Source organism: Girardinichthys multiradiatus, chromosome 10, assembly GCF_021462225.1.
Source record: "Girardinichthys multiradiatus isolate DD_20200921_A chromosome 10, DD_fGirMul_XY1, whole genome shotgun sequence".
Lineage (NCBI taxonomy): Eukaryota > Metazoa > Chordata > Actinopteri > Cyprinodontiformes > Goodeidae > Girardinichthys > Girardinichthys multiradiatus.
The window spans coordinates 22,114,490-22,127,107 of NC_061803.1; the positions used below are offsets into that span (position 1 = coordinate 22,114,490).

Genomic DNA, 12,618 nt, shown 5'->3' on the forward strand with positions numbered 1-12,618 from the left:
GTGTGAAGGTTCAATTAGCAGGGTAAGAGCACAGTTTTGCTCAAAATATTGAAATGCACACAACATTATGGGTGACATACCAGAGTTCAAAAGAGGACAAGTTGTTGGTGCTCGTCTTGCTGGCGCATCTGTGACCAAGACAGCAAGTCTTTGTGATGTATCAAGAGCCACGGTATCCAGGATAATGTCAGCATACCACCAAGAAGGACGAACCACATCCAACAGGATTAACTGTGGACGCAAGAGGAAGCTGTCTGAAAGGGATGTTCGGGTGCTAACCTGGATTGTATCCAAAAAACATAAAACCACGGCTGCCCAAATCATGGCAGAATTAAATGTGCACCTCAACTCTCCTGTTTCCACCAGAACTTTCCGTCTGGAGCTCCACAGGGTCAATATACACGGCTGGGCTGCTATAGCCACACCTTTGGTCACTCATGCCAATGCCAAACGTCGGTTTCAATGGTGCAAGGAGCACAAATCTTGGGCTGTGGACAATGTGAAACATGTATTGTTCTCTGATGAGTCCACCTTTACTGTTTTCCCCACATCCAGGAGAGTTACGGTGTGGAGAACCCCCAAAGAAGCGTACCACCCAGACTGTTGCATGCCCAGAGTGAAGCATGGGGGTGGATCAGTGATGGTTTGGGCTGCCATATCATGGCATTCCCTTGGCCCAATACTTGTGCTAGATGGGCGCGTCACTGCCAAGGACTACCGAACCATTCATGAGGACCATGTGCATCCAATGGTTCAAACATTGTATCCTGAAGGTGGTGCCGTGTATCAGGATGACAATGCACCAATACACACAGCAAGACTGGTGAAAGATTGGTTTGATGAACATGAAAGTGAAGTTGAACATCTCCCATGGCCTGCACAGTCATCAGATCTAAATATTATTGAGCCACTTTGGGATGTTTTGGAGGAGCAAGTCAGGAAACGTTTTCCTCCACCAGTATCACGTAGTGACCCGGCCACTATCCTAGAATGGCTTAAAATCCCTCTGACCACTGTGCAGGACTTGTATATGTCATTCCCAAGACAAATTGACGCTGTATTGGCCGCAAAAGGAGGCCCTACAGCATACTAATAAATTATTGTGGTCTAAAACCTGGTGTTTCAGTTTCATTGTCCAACCCCTGTAGCTGCACTTAAACCCAGTGGAATGTTGTGTTAAAAGAAGGCAAAGATGTATCTTTAAATCAGCAAAACCACTAGACTTTTAACAAAAAAGTAGGAATTCATTTAAAAGCTCACTGTAGATTTGAATTGTTTCCATTTTAGCTATGTGATGTAGCCAGAGCATATCTGAAACCTCCAGAGATAAGTGAGGAATTACTTTGCTGATTATAAGAAGGATGTTTGAAGATATTTCTGCTGAATTTGTGCCAGATATGACGCACCCCTTCTCAAGGGTACATCAAAACATTTTAATCATTCTTCAGTGCTACATTAGTTTGTTGCAGCTTTTTGTAGAAACCCTAGAGTTGGATTTTAACCCTAACCTGTGATTTTTGTGTGTGAGTAAATTGTGACCAGAAATTAACTTCAATATCGAACTGCTCAAAAACACTTTGGAAAAGCTATCAGTTTTTCATGATTTCATGAAAAAAATCTTTGCCAAATTAATGATCAAGCACAAATTATTACTGAAAATAGTGGAAAATCCAAAGTATCATTGTGGTTTTAAGCCCTTAGAGGTATTAGAGTTTTTCTAAAAATTCTGTTGTTCACAGGTGTATCTCAATAATTTAGAAAGTTATAGAAAAGTTCATTTATTTAAGCAACTCAAATCCAGAACTAAAACAGATTAATTTCACACTTGAAATATATTTCAAGTACTCATTTCTGTTAGGTTTGATGATTATGGCTTACACCTGATAAACACTAAATTTCCAATTTCTCAGAAACTAATACAGGACCATTTTAAAAAGATGGAAATTAAATACAGAAATGTTATCTTATGGCCCTCATAATCATAGGACAGGCTGCTTATTTGGCAGTTGTCCAGCAGATTAACACCGACACCCTCCACAAAGAGGGTAAGCCACAAAAGGTCATTGTTAAGGAATCTGGCTATTCACAGAAAACTATCCACACGTATTAATTCATTGATTAGTGTGGTAGAAAAATATTGAGTACATGTGCTGTACAGTACATGGACATACATTACATAATACTTTATTTGTTCAAAAGAAAAAAATTTAAACCTGAAAAATAAAAGTTTGTTCAGAAGAAAACAATTTGAACCTGAAAAATAAGTTTGTTTAAAAGAAAAACATTTGAACCTAAAACATTATTTTGTACCTCCCCCCAAAAAATTTGAAAACTGGAAAAAAAGTTTTGCAACTGAAAAAAAAAAAACCTGGAAAACTGGAAAAAATAAGTTCAAAACTACTTTTCAGATTCAAGTTTTTTTTCGAACTTGCAGATTTTTTTTTCGGCTTCAAACCTTTGGCCCTGTTTTGGCGTGGGGGGCGGGGCCTCAGATCACGGGGGTGAGGAATCATGACTGACAGCTCAACACAGCTGCTGAACAACATATTCCCAGCTGTTGCATTCAGGGACCGTGGGAACTGGAATTATCTGTAATACATAATCGATATTCTATATATTTGTGATTGGTTTTGAATGATAACATGCTTCATTGATAGAAGCAGCTTACGTGAATACACGACGCGCATCTCAGAGGAGAAATATGATCTTGACAGATTTGCACAACATTTTAAGTCCTTGTTGGAGATTTCCCATGCTCTCAAAATAAAGCAAAAGAACCACCAGACTAAGCGACGGTATGAAACCAGATGCAAAACGAGCCGGTATTTTCTGGATATCCTTGCATAATTAAGCCTGGACTTGTTTTCACATGGATTGGACTTGGGTTTCGGTTTCTGGTGCATTTTTGATTAAAACGTGTTTGGTCTTCATTTAGGGAAGTGACTCACAGCCAGGGTCAAACTGGTGGACCGCTGGCTTAGGCATTTCTTATTTTGTGAATGTTTAGTTTTTAATAACCGCCTTTCACAGACGCAGGGCGCTGGGCCGGTGATTCAGCTCGTGGGCCGCTGGTTCACTTCAGCCCGTGAACCACGAGCTGAACCACCGGCCCACCGCCCTGCACAGACGCAGGGCGAGCACGACATCAAGAACAGAAGAGGCGAGTTTCTGGGGCGCTGATATTTTTCTGGACCATTGTGCCCTAAACTATGCCATATCAACCTGTTAGGGATAACCTTTATTTATATGACTCATAGCTGTTTTTCCCACTTATACCATAATGATATTAAGCATAAGTTCTAATGTTTCCTTTTTGTTAGAATAGGACAAGAATGCTCATCGAGACACATTACAAGGATAAATGGCCCGAGGTTTATCATGAATAACCTGTGGCTGGAGCACTGGGTTTGATGGTGGAGCAGGCTGTAACTGGTTTGATTAGAATGCAGCAGCACACTTAGATTAAGTCTACTGATAAACACTGAGGGAGGGAACATCTATTGCATTGAAGTGCCAGATATAAAACTACATGTGACCTTCTATCGAGGCTCTTTCTCATCCTTTCACAGACGCGGTCCGAGACAAGCCTCAGCGCTGATCTCTGTAATCATTCCTCTGCCTAATTTAGATTAAAGGAGCTGAAAGTTAGAAACTGGTTGAGATTTGTTCCTTTAAGAGTCAGTGTTAGATAGAGTGATCACTTCTGGGGACCAAGGATTGGACAAGGTAGCTCGGACAAATCTCTCCTCTGCTCCAGTCAGGCAGATCAGCTCTGCTGCCCGCTGGCGAACAGCTGATCTGTAACACATAACATGCACTGCAGGGCGGCCAGCTGAGCTGACAATGAAGAGCGGAGATCAGAAAAAAAAAGCCCGGGCTATGTTCGTTCTGATCCAGCAGATTGACTTCACGACAGACACATTCTGGTTCTCTGTATTTATTCTAACAAGAGACAAATAAACAAGTTGGTGGTTAGCAGCTCCAGCAGCTTCTGCCCCACAACAGACAGCAACAGAAAAAGGGGAAGAGCTGACTGTTACTGGTTGCTATGGTAACCACCAACTGACAAGAGTAACATAAAAAATGCATATAGCAATAAAAGTCAGGAAAAAAATAAATTGTTGATTAAATCAAATGAATTTGAAGAATAAATAAACCAATTTTGACAAACTTCACATCAATAGTGATGTTAAAATAAAACCCGTTACACTTTCCTCTCCTGAATTTGTCAAAATCACAAAACAAACACAATGTATTCAGGAAACATATAGAATAACATCCCCGAAATAACAAATAAGTCCCACCATATCTCATAATCAACAAATTTAATGAATAACACACCAACAACAAAGTGTGCTCTGACGAACTGTAAAGCTGTTCAATGAAGAACTCAGGAAGGTAGTGCAGTGCTAATCACAAACCCATCACAGACGACATAAAAAGTGCCCGAATACAGTTTTAAAATTCAATTAAAACTTATACTATTCAATCTACAAAAATATTATTCAGAGATATATGGAGCAAAGAAAGTACATTGAAACATTCACAGGAGGGGACGTCTAATAGACTACGCTGTGTTAACACTAAATAAGGAAGTCGCCCAATATCTCAACTTAGTCTGTGCCTGCAATGTCTGGGTGTTCATAGATTGGATAAGCCTACTGACAAGTCGAACAACACGACCAGTCCTAGTCCTAACAGCTTCAAAACCTGTGTCATGCTCATATGTTTTAGAATTGTTAGGCATTATAGACTCTTGGATACTCTGACATCCCATACCATCATGAGGAACTGGGTCACTTAGAGGGATGTCCTTAGTTGAAGCTGAATCATCATTGGTTATATCTTCACAGATATTATCTGTCGCACCGGTGTTTGCAGATGCTACTTGATCTTCAGGCAGATGAGGTGAATCCATCTGAGGAATCAGAGAGACCTAGTGCTGAGTGCGAACAGTATTGTCTACTGCACAGTCAAGTGTGAGCTGCTGACCAGACAGATTCACATCTTCATTCTCATCTGATACACAAGAAGGAGTGAGAGAGGCAGGCTGTGTATGTTGCTCACTGGAGAAATCGACAGCCTCATTTCCAACTGAAGTAGAGGATGAGATATGAGAAGCACTTTCACCAGCTTTTGGCATGACTGGCAGGAAGTTTACACATAGCAATAAATTACGGTGAACCACTTTTGTCTGACCTGAGATGGGATGGCGGACTTCAAAGATGTGGGTCTAAGGATTGCTGCTGACCATGGTATAGACCACTTCTCCCCATCTGTCTGCCAGCTTCCTTCGAGCTCTCTCTGCTTTGTTTGCTAAGAGACCTCTGTCACCAATTTCAATCTCCACGTCTTTGACTCTCTTGTTGTATGTGTTGGCTTGCCGTCTTTGTTCATCACTTGAATGTTTCTCTGCCACCATCATGGCTTCATGAAGATCTTTTCTTAGCTCTTTGATGAACTGTGGGAATGAGACTTCACTGTTGTCTCTCAGAGCAGATTTGAACAGGACGTCAACAGGGAGGCGGGGAACTCGGCCGAACATTAAAAAGGTGGAAATCCAGTTGTCTCATGAATGGTGCTATTGTACATGAATGTCAAGGTGTGTAACATTTGAGGCCAAACATGTTTTGCACGTGGTGGAAGAGTTCTAATCATATTCCCCAAGGTACGGTTGAAGCGCTCAGCAGATCCATTTCCCATTGGATGATAGGCTGTGGTGTGAGACTTTTTTACACCAGAGACCTGAAGAAGGGCTGACATCAACTCGCTCTCAAAGTTTGCTCCTTGATCTGAATGTATTCTTTCAGGGAATCCATAGTAACAGAAGAAATTATCCCACAGTTTCCGTGTTACTTGCTTGGCTGTCTGATCAGGACAATAGAAGGCGTGTGCCAGCTTGGTAAAATGGTCAGTTGTCTCATGAATGGTGCTATTGTACATGAATGTCAAGGTGTGTAACATTTGAGGCCAAACATGTTTTGCACGTGGTGGAAGAGTTCTGATCATATTCCCCAAGGTACGGTTGAAGCGCTCAGCAGATCCATTTCCCATTGGATGATAGGCTGTGGTGTGAGACTTTTTTACACCAGAGACCTGAAGAAGGGCTGACATCAACTCGCTCTCAAAGTTTGCTCCTTGATCTGAATGTATTCTTTCAGGGAATCCATAGTAACAGAAGAAATTATCCCACAGTTTCCGTGTTACTTGCTTGGCTGTCTGATCAGGACAATAGAAGGCGTGTGCCAGCTTGGTAAAATGGTCAGTCACAACGAGAACATCAATAGTACGGTTCTTGGAATCTTCTGCTGTCCAGAAGTCTATGCATACTAATTCCAATGGTGCTGTAGTTTTTATGCTCTCAAGTGGTGCTCGGCCATCCGGGTCTGGTGTTTTACCAACTACACACCTGGCACAGTGCTTAACATGATCTCTTACATCCTTCTCCATAAAACACCAGTAGAACCACTGTTTCACAAGGGAGAAGGTTCTGTCTTGACCTTGGTGACCTGCATCGTCATGACACCCATGTAAAGCATCCTCTCTGAGTGACAAAGGCACAATGTCTTGGTGTCTCTTCTTCCTGGTGATTAGATCCTTAGACACACGGTACAAAATACCATCCTCTCTCACCAGTTTGTCCCACTGCCTCATAAGCCTCAAAGCACTCACAGTTTCCTTGTGTCTCTCCCTCCTTGATGGTTTACGATGTCGTTCAACATAGAATATTACTCTTGCTAGGTCAGCATCTTGTTGTTGTCTGTCCCTAAGATCTTATTTGGAAAATGATGGCAATACATCTTGGCCAGTGGACATCACTCTCTGTATGTGGTCCACCAACAATGTAGATCTGATTCTTGTGGCTGTATCCCAATTATTATGACAGTCTAGGAGAGCTGACACCCCTGATGCAGACAAAGAGCTGACTGAAGAGATTGTTTTGTTGGGTGCTGTCACTGTGCTTTGGCGTGAAGGTTTCTGGGTGGCTTGACGAATATTTGACTCTCTGAAAACCTCTTGAATATCTCCTGCAGATAGACTCTCAGACTCCTCTAACAGACATCTGTATGGTTCACTGATCAGACGCTGACTTATCCTTCTCCCAGCAAAAGGCTCTCGACTAAGGGCATCTGCAACAACATTTTTTGGCCTGGGTACGTACTTGATATCAAAATCATAAGCAGCCAGCTTTGCAACCCAGCGTTGCTCACATATAGCATTATTGAGCAGTGCATCTTTAAGGTTTTGTAAAGCTTGGTCACATTCAGGAGTCCAGTCTGCAGCTGTGAGCTTTTTGTAAATACGTGGACGTTTACGCCCTCTCCCTTTGTTTGAGCTGTTGTTCTTTGTTTCAGATGTCAGTCCAAAGAGAGGCTTTGCCACAGAAGAGCAGTTTGGGATAAAACGTTGGTACCACATGACTAAGCCCAGGAACGACTTGATCCTCTTAGAGCAGGGTATTTGGCTATCAGGAAACACCAGATCTGACTTGGACATCTTAGTTATAGCTTCTACTTTGGCAGGGTCTGTTGACACACCACTGCTATCAATGACATGGCCCAAGAAGTGGACTGAGTGGCGCAGAAGGTGACACTTCTTGGGGGCCAGTTTGAGGTTGTGTGTACGCAACCGTTCAAAGACCATCTCAAGCCTCTTTATGGCCTCCACCTCACTGGGTGCGAAAACCAGCAAGTCATCAAGGTAACAAAGTAAGCTCATGAAATTCTGATCTCCAAAAATCATCATCATCATGCGCATGAAGCTAGCTGGGCTATTACAAAGTCCTTGAGGGAGCCTGTTATACTCATGAAGACCCACAGGTGAGGCAAAGGCAGTGAACTTCTTGTGCTCTTCGTGCAGGGGAATATTGTAAAACCCAGACATGAGGTCCATAGTGCTGAACAGTGCATTGCCTCCCAGAGCAGCAAGACAATTTGCTTGGTGTGGAAGAGGGTGTGCGTCCTTCACTGTACGTGCATTTAGCCATCGGAAGTCAGTACAGATGTGGAGTTCTCCATTTCTCTTCCAGACTAAGACAAGTGGTGAAGCAAAGTCACTGCATGATTTCCTAATGATGCCCTTGTCTTCCATTTCATTCAGTGTGATCCGCAGCTTTTGGTAGTGAGCTGGGGGCACACGCCTGTAAGGAAGTTTGAAAGGTCTTTCATCTACGAGGTGGATTCCGTGGACGAAGTCTTTCACTTCACCACAATCTAGTCTATGCTTTGAGAAGATGTCAGAATATTTCAGAGCAAGCTTATACATTTCTCTTTTACAGCCATCTGATACCTCACAAGAATGAAGGTCCAGATCACTTAAGCCACATTCTGTCAGGGCCTCAGCCATGTCTGACAAATCTGAATCCTTTTCAGCTTTGATGTGTTGTCCATTGGACTTCAGATATGAGCTGTCATTGATCTGCATTTCCTCAACAGCCAAGCATGAGCTGCGTGAAGCTGACACCCCACCCACTTGAAAAATTCCAGCAAATAGACAGAATGGTTAGTGCTTCGTTTGTGCAGGTTTGTGCCGTTGAAATTTTCGTTTGTGCTGTTTTGGTTTCTGAGATATTAAAGAATATTTTTTTAGGTCATCCAGAGGTCACCATCCCCCCATTTTGCTCCAAATTGAACCGGAGTGGTCTACCTTTTTAATGCTGTTTGTGCCGCTTTTATGTACAAGCTATATAATTTTCTTTCAGGCGATCACTGACGACTTAAATCGATGACGTCTATGGCCTACGCTGAACATCATCATGACAAAGCAAGCAGTTATTAATTTCGTGTTTTTCTTTCATCATGCAAGTTAAATTGTGTTTTTATCTGATGTTGTAAAATGTATGCCTTGTTATATTGTTTTGCACTTTATTCAAGGCATGAGGTGGGCACATGACCAATATATTCATAGTTGGACAATATTTCCCATCCCATGCATGAAGCTAGTAAAGACATGGAGAGGTCCTTTAGCCTAAGTGAAGCTTTACCTTAAGTGGACAAAAGTACTTTTTTGCAGATCAGAGCTGCTGTTAGACTTTATAGGATAACCATCACTGCTTCCAACAAACAATAGGTTTTCTACTTTCATGCCAATATTGAAGTTTGTATCTGATCAAGTTTTTATCTGATCAAGTGTTTACATAAATGCTGTCACCACTGTCACCTGATTGTTCTGCACGCCTAATTTAATATATATAACCTATACCTTACTGATAACTGCACAGTATTGTATTTTTCCTCTTTTACTGTAAATCCTATTCATCCTTTTTGTGATTGTTTTTTGCACTTTGTTTCTAATAGCTTTTAGTTTGGGTAAGTTTTCTACTTTTTTAGGTAAATATGAATCTGTATACTTTCATTGCCTTATGGTTTGGTGCTGACACACTCAAATGTTCCTATTGTGGAACAATAAAGGTTTTCTATTCTAATTAATTGAGAGAGATAACCATGACTTCTGAGATCACGCATAACCACGTTACTGTTTGAAAATGTAATCTACATTATACTTTCAAAGAAGAATAAACACTTCTGATTTAGAAAATTAACTTTATGTTATAAATCACCACAGGTAAAATATGGCATACTTAACCATCTAAGAACTTGTAACAAAGAACATTAAAATGGAACCTATTTCTGGTCAGGAATATCAAACCATGGCAAAATGTATTTGCCTTTTGATCTGGGCTTCTCAGAAATTTTCCCCCAAAATGTGTTGATTCACAGCATTCAGTCTGCTGTGTATAACACTGCATGTGGTTGTATTCTCTTCTTTTCAGATACAGTCTTCACTATATTTGCCAGGTCATCATGAAGCTCCCACACACATGGAGCTCTTCGGCAGTATGCAATGTAATGTCCCAGACCATCTTTAGTCAAGCTTCCCTTGAAAGCGATGACTCCTCTCAAAGAGAATGTCTTTCCTTGGAGAGCAACAATGGGGGAAAATTCACTCAAAGGAAACGGAGTTGTGTTTGCAAGGTCAGTGTCAATCCATGTTATTTCTCCAATGCTGTAGCTGTGAGTAACAGTTCCAGCACAGAGCATTTTTCCTGAGGTGCTGGCTCCTGTTTTGAATTCAACTGGACATTCTGATTCCTTCGGTAGTGGGCGAAGGCAGGGAGACTCCGGAAGGAAGAGTCCGTTTTCCACTGAAATGTCAAGCTGAGACATACCAGAGTCCATCAGCACAGAAATGTCAGGAGAAACAAATGGTACTTCCCTTGTTGTTCTTTTGTTTAGCTGGCATAACTGTGAAGAGCAGTGTTTTGTGATGTAAACGCTGGATATATTTCTCATTGTTTTTCCAATGACCATGGAGATATTGCACTGGGCATCGATTTGATGGGCACCAGACCTCAACTGGATTTTTTCAAACATTGCACTTAGCAGCTCTGCCCTCTGTGAATAGATCTTTGGGGTCACACCATCTGTAGCAATGGCTTTTACCAGCAGCAAGATGGGGTTGTCACTGTTGTTCCTGACAACATTTTGAAATGCTGAGCTGTCACAGAAAGCACAGCATAAGCACTGACAAAACGCATCAAATGCACATGTGTTCAGAACAGAGATTGTTGATTTCCCAACACTAATCGGTTGATGCAAGTTTCCATTTTTTAATAGTCCCACTTTCACTCTTTTTGCCCCAAAAGATGGATCTGCATGGAGCCATTCACTGCAGGAAGTGAGATAAGAAGTCCTCTTCCTTTTTTTGGGTGGAAGAATTAGTCCCCTCCAGTTTTCAACCACGTCTTCATCTGTTGGAGGAATGTTTGTGGTTTCACAAATGGTGAGAATCCATTATTGTCTTGGCTTCAGCACTGTGGGTAGTCATGGATACAGAGTTTGTTTCGGAAACTTTTGCTAATCCAGATGTTTCCTCATCATTTTTCGCTTTGGCAGAACAAATCCGCATATTTCCTTAAATAAAGGAAAGATGACGAGAAATAATGCGATCAACTCGAATGGGTAAGTTCTTGTGTTTAAAAAGGCCATGCTTTACATTTTTGAATTCTGCTTCAACAGTGGCTGAGCTTGCTGTGAGGTTGGTGCTTTTGAAGAGGGGGACCATTACTCCTGTCCAAAGTGGTAAGTAACTTGCTAGTCTTATTATGTGTGGAACAATATCAGGGAGGAAAAGGATGTTATCCCTATCCCCATTGGCTGCAGCGAGTGACCTGCTCTCCTCGCATATGTTTGATACCCAGCCGCGTAGGTCGGTCTGGATCTCGTCAAAAGGATCCACTTGATGCATTTCATTTGGATCTTCAGCGGGAATGATGATGGAGTCTTCTGTGATCTGGGTTTTTAGATATTTTTTGCACATCTCTGATTCAAGAGGGACTCCAGAACTATCATCACCCTCTGCCTCACTGAGGGCCACAACAGTGATGGCATGTATTAGCTGTTTTGCATGGTCCAAGCACTGTGATTGAAGAAGCTTTGCTATTGCCCTGACAAATAAATCTTTGACACGGTGTGACTTGTTTTTCAGGCAATCCCACTGACAGATCATCTTTATGCAATGTGCCACATCAACCCTGATAAAACAAGGAGGACGTTTTGCAGACTGGTTCCCAAGTAGCAAACGGAAGCATTCGTTAATGTATGTCTTCAGATCGGGGTAAGGAGTGAAGGCCTTCACCAGAGCACCAAGAATAGCCAGAGAAAAGTCACTCACGGCTTCCTTTGGTACAGCAGCACCTGTACGAAGCCATTCTGTCAGCCATGTTGCAATTGCATTAATGTCGTGTCTCTCTGACAGCATTTGCACAACTGGGACTGAGCAGTTGTCCCCTGTCAGAACGCCTTGATATAAGAAGATGTGGCCCGATGTACCATTTGGTCTCACCAGTCTTCTCACAACTGAGCCAGTTGCGTCAAAGCAAACTACTGAGGGGCATTTTTTGGACAATGCCTTATACACATGTAGCTGTGTTTGACTCCAATAGTGGCAGAAGAACTTGTCTAGACCAATGTCTCTTATACTACCACTGTGAGGTGTGCTATATTTTAATAACTGCAAAGACAAAATGGGATCTTTGTCACCTAATTCCAAATCTCTTCTCTCCTGCTTAGCTTTTCGTAGGGTGGCCAAATTTGGAAGGTGACTTGGCTCAGCATCTCCAATATCCATCAAATCTGATGCCTTCGCTGACCTCCATACAGCTGGCTCCATCCTGCCCTCACACAGCTCTTTTGAAATCTGTGCACGAAGGTTTCCAGACATGAACCTCTTGGATTGCCCAGTGTGCAGGGAGATATCAATGTCTTCGATGGAACACTGAAGCAGCAGTTTACCGTTGGCTCTCTAGCACAAGTCATTTTAATATGGCCTTGACACTCTTTACAGAAGCCTTTCATATCTATGTAGTTGCTTGTGACAGTTGGATAAACTTTTGCTCTCTGGAACACAAATGTACATGTGCTTTTGATCTTTTTCCAAATCAGATGGTTAATTACATGACTCCAAGTGCCAGGCTTCAAAATCATGTATTCCCTTTTGCCACATGATGAAAACTTGTCATCATATTTCACTTCTCAGGTACAAATTTGATCCATTCCTCAAAAGGAACTTCAAGCTGAAAACCTGAGCAGTCGTCTTGTCCAGGAGAAATGGAGCCAG

At 42.0% G+C, this 12,618-nt stretch overlaps 1 long non-coding RNA gene across 1 annotated transcript; it reads left to right on the forward strand.

Moving 5' to 3' along the window:
• Positions 1-10,973: 10,973 nt before the first annotated feature.
• LOC124875594 lies at positions 10,974-12,237 on the forward strand. Its single transcript, XR_007040072.1, has 3 exons — positions 10,974-11,081; positions 11,488-11,684; positions 11,758-12,237. It is a non-coding gene; the product is annotated as an uncharacterized LOC124875594 (long non-coding RNA).
• The last annotated feature ends 381 nt before the right edge of the window (positions 12,238-12,618 follow it).